We start from the raw sequence: 4,329 nt of genomic DNA on the forward strand, positions 1-4,329 counted from the left end.
AACGGTTATTTTTATATTGACTTATAATATTGGTAATAACACACCATTATTTAAGCAATAATCTTCACCATATACTATTTTTAAATGGTTATGAATGTAATATATATATATATATATATATATATATATATATATATCATGTGAAATCATACATATATATATATAATAAATAATTGATTTCATCCTCAAAAAATAATAAAATAAATTATAAAATGAAATCCAAACACATGTAAAATTGACTTGCATTAATTAGTTCCAAGTATATGACAATTCAAAAGCATAAAACTCCAAATAAAATCATCCAAAGATGTCAAAGTTTATATAAAATTTCTAAATTTCAAAATAAAGTGTCATCTAGGAATATTATACATAGCTAGTCATCCATCCATGTAAATAACATCATTCAGTCTCTTCATCATCATAAGGTTGATCTTCATTATCAAGTCTTCCCAAACCTCGAACTCTACCGGGTTTTTCTTTGCCAAAGATTGATTGAAAAGCTTGTTCAGCAGATTCACTACTTGAGAAACATCATCTCCATTCTTCTTTTCTTGCTACATAAATTAGAGATTGAATAATAAGAAATGCACAAGAGGTACAAGAATTTATTGTTTTGCACATATAAACATAAATATAATACCAATTTTGCACGAATCCTTGCAAAGTTTGTAGGACCCATGCGTTGAATGTATTTCTGCTTTGCCCTATTGATAGCATTTTTCTGGCTTATTAGACATCCTCTCTAAGACACCAAATAGTAACTACTACATAACTTGAGCTTTAAATCTCCAAATACATGGGGTTAATTTTGTTAGAAAGCTAAGACACTAAGCTTTTTATAATTAAAATTTGAGAATTTTATATTTTGACATGCAGTACCAGTTTTTATTTTAAAACAAGTCAATCCTTGCTGTAACAGAGTACACATCCTCTCTTAGACACCAAAGAGTAACTACTGCATAACTTGAGCTCTAGGTCTCCAAATAGCATGGGGTTAATTTTGTTAGAAAGCTAAGACACTAAGATTTTCATAATTAAAATTTTAGAATTTTATAGTTTGACATGCAGTACCAATTTTTATTTTAAAACAAGTCAATCCTTGCTGTAACAGAGTACACATCCTCTCTTAGACACCAAAGACTAACTACTACATAACTTGAGCTCTAGGTCTCCAAATAGCATGGGGTTAATTTTGTTAGAAAGCTAAGACACTAATATTTTCATAATTAAAATTTTAGAATTTTATAGTTTGACATGCAGTACCAGTTTTTATTTTAAAACAAGTCAATCCTTGCTGTAACAGAGTACACATCCTCTTTTAGACACCAAAGAGTAACTACTGCATAACTTGAGCTCTAGGTCTCCAAATAGCATGGGGTTAATTTTGTTAGAAAGCTAAGACACTAATATTTTCATAATTAAAATTTTAGAATTTTATAGTTTGACATGCAGTACCAGTTTTTATTTTAAAACAAGTCAATCCTTGCTGTAACAGAGTACACATCCTCTTTTAGACACCAAAGAGTAACTACTGCATAACTTGAGCTCTAGGTCTCCAAATAGCATGGGGTTAATTTTGTTAGAAAGCTAAGACACTAATATTTTCATAATTAAAATTTTAGAATTTTATAGTTTGACATGCAGTACCAATTTTTATTTTAAAACAAGTCAATCCTTGTTGTAACAGAGTACACATCCTCTTTTAGACACCAAAGAGTAACTACTGCATAACTTGAGCTCTAGGTCTCCAAATAGCATGGGGTTAATTTTTTTAGAAAGCTAAGACACTAATCTTTTCATAATTAAAATTTTAGAATTTTATAGTTTGACATGCAGTACCAGTTTTTATTTTAAAACAAGTCAATCCTTGCTGTAACAGAGTACACATCCTCATTTAATGAGTTCTGTATAATTTATTTATTTAACATTTACTGTGAAATTCAAAAAAATATTTTGTAGAATTGGAAACAAAATTACTATATTATTATTATATAGACCAGAAGTTAGAGATGAGAGGAAATGATATACCAATTTGGTAGGCCAAAGGATCGTACCATCTTACCAACCCAACGGGATCCTACAAAAATGACTTTGTTAGCAGAAGTTACCAGTGCTTCTCCTGTTTCAGCAAACCTGGTAAGAAAAGTCCAATTAAGGCTATAGGAACAGATGTAACTATGAAACCAAAGGGAAGAAGGATGGGTGCAAAATAAGGCTATATCCTGTTATAACCTCAACAAGGTCTTTTGGAGCTCCTATGGCAGCAAGAGCTGATTGGATTATACGGAAGTAAAAGCACCCACACCAACTTGCATTTTCTGAAATCTACATTTAGAATCACATTTCTGTTAAATTGCAAACATAAATTTATAGTAAATAGTAAGAGCAGTATTAACCCTTGCAGCGTCTCAGTTTGGATACAAGTTTGTCAATGAATGTTAATATACCATGAGAGATATCAGTCAACAATGTCTATTCTTTAAAAAATGTGGTGCATTCATGGAATGAACAATTCTAGATAGGCAGATAGCATATATATGTCATTTTACCTTAATCACAATGCCATTTCCAGAAAAAACTGCTGCCAACATAGGGTTAAAAATATTGTGGAAAGGATAGTTCCATCACACAATGGCACCGATAACACCCAGAGGGTGAAATTCTACTCTGGCTCTTTTATGAAGCATTGCTCTTCCACCCTCTGATAGTAGCCAATTTATCTTCTCACATGTTGTCATTATTTCACCTAAAGAGGCATCTACCATTGTCTTTCCAGTATCACGTGAAGATATTCTGGTAAAAAGCACATGGATTAGAATATACTCAAGAAAGTTACAATATTCTTATGCAAAATGTATAATTCATACATATTTTAGACTGATGAATGAAACAATATGATAACTAAAAACAAAAAAGATGCTTGTATGCTTCCCAGAATATATGATTTATTTGAAAACCTTCATACACTCAGCCTTGAACTCCAGCAGGAACTCCCTCTCCACATTGGCAACAACCACGAGAGCCTCCGTCGCGGCCTTTCGCGTTGACCAATCGTGACTGCTCAGCAACACCACCAAGCAGGGATTCGGAGCTCCGTCGATCGTGGCGGCGAGACACAGCGTCGCGCCGGCCTGCGCGTTCTGGTCCTGCTCCGTGAACAGCGCCTCTGCCAACGGCTTCACGAACGAACCTAACGGCTGCTAGCTGACGTGGCGCGACAATGCCGTGATGGAACTCACGCACGCGGATCACACTGACGAGTCCGTGTCTCGGAGCCGCCGCACGACGCAATCGGGCTTGAAGCCCTCGCGGTGGAGGACAACGATGTCGGTAGTGGTGGCATATGGGGCGAGGCCAGAGGAGAGTATGAGATTTGGGGTTTGGTGGATGGGGGAGAGGGATTGGGAGTGGGAGTGGGAGGAGGCGGCTGGGTTTACGTCACGAGTGAAAGGGTAGCGAGCCAAACAAAATGTTAATATTGAAAAGAGAATACTGCACGCTTTTATCAAGTGTTGTCTATCTGTGTTTTTAGGAACGGTTTTATAATTGTTGTCAAACGAAATGGCAACAATTTACAAAATTGTTGCCTATTCCATATTTCGAGAAAACATTTTTAGGCGTTGCCTAAAAACTCGTTGCCTAATATAAAAAATGTTGTAGTGGAGAGAGAACGAAATTGTAGAAAAGTGTCTGTGAGCTAGGTTTTGGAACAATTGGGGGTTTTACTGTTTATGTTACAATTATATTAAATTGATAATTCCATTGATTATTATATTAATCTATGAATGTTATTGTTATATTACTTGTTAAGAATTGATGATCTAGATGTGAATTACTTGAAGGGTGTGTAAACCCTTATTTGGTTGGACTTATCTGTTGTGTATATGGAATTGAGCTATGAGATGAGATGTTGTATGGATGTGTGGATTGATTGTGATTGTGGTTCCTCACATTAATGACCAGGGATGGCACGACCCCTGGATAAGTGATGCTACAGGGAGGGCGTGACCCTGGCATGGTGTGGGATGAGTAAGACAATTAACACATATCACTTATGTCAAATATGGCAGCCCTGGCATAGGGTTAATTACAAGATTTGTGTTGATTGTGATGTGATTGTGGTTCCTCACATCAATGACCAGGGATGGCACGACCCCTAGGTAAGTGATGCTACAGGGAGGGCGTGACCCTGGCATGGTGTGGGATGAGCGAGGCAATTAACCCGTATCACTTATGTCAGTTGTGGCGTGGCCTTGACATAATGTTAATTGTAAGATTTGTGTGAATTATGGATGTGAAAATGATAAGGTTAATTGCAAGATTTGTGAT

At 35.7% G+C, this 4,329-nt stretch overlaps 1 long non-coding RNA gene across 3 annotated transcripts; it reads right to left on the reverse strand.

Moving 5' to 3' along the window:
• Window positions 1–228: 228 nt before the first annotated feature.
• Window positions 229–3,504, reverse strand: LOC145958935 (uncharacterized). 3 transcript variants are annotated; one of them, XR_014434516.1, is made up of 5 exons: window positions 2,958–3,504; window positions 2,550–2,793; window positions 2,233–2,325; window positions 2,029–2,133; window positions 229–704 (listed from the first exon to the last, which is right to left on the reverse strand). It is a non-coding gene; the product is annotated as an uncharacterized LOC145958935 (long non-coding RNA). The 3 variants fall into 3 exon arrangements; XR_014434517.1 differs by having other exon boundaries at window positions 2,055–2,133; window positions 2,958–3,503; XR_014434518.1 differs by having other exon boundaries at window positions 229–554; window positions 2,958–3,502.
• Window positions 3,505–4,329: the final 825 nt, after the last annotated feature.

This window comes from Cajanus cajan, chromosome 6, assembly GCF_000230855.2.
Source record: "Cajanus cajan strain Asha chromosome 6, NIPB_CcT2T_4, whole genome shotgun sequence".
Classification (NCBI taxonomy): Eukaryota; Viridiplantae; Streptophyta; class Magnoliopsida; order Fabales; family Fabaceae; genus Cajanus; species Cajanus cajan.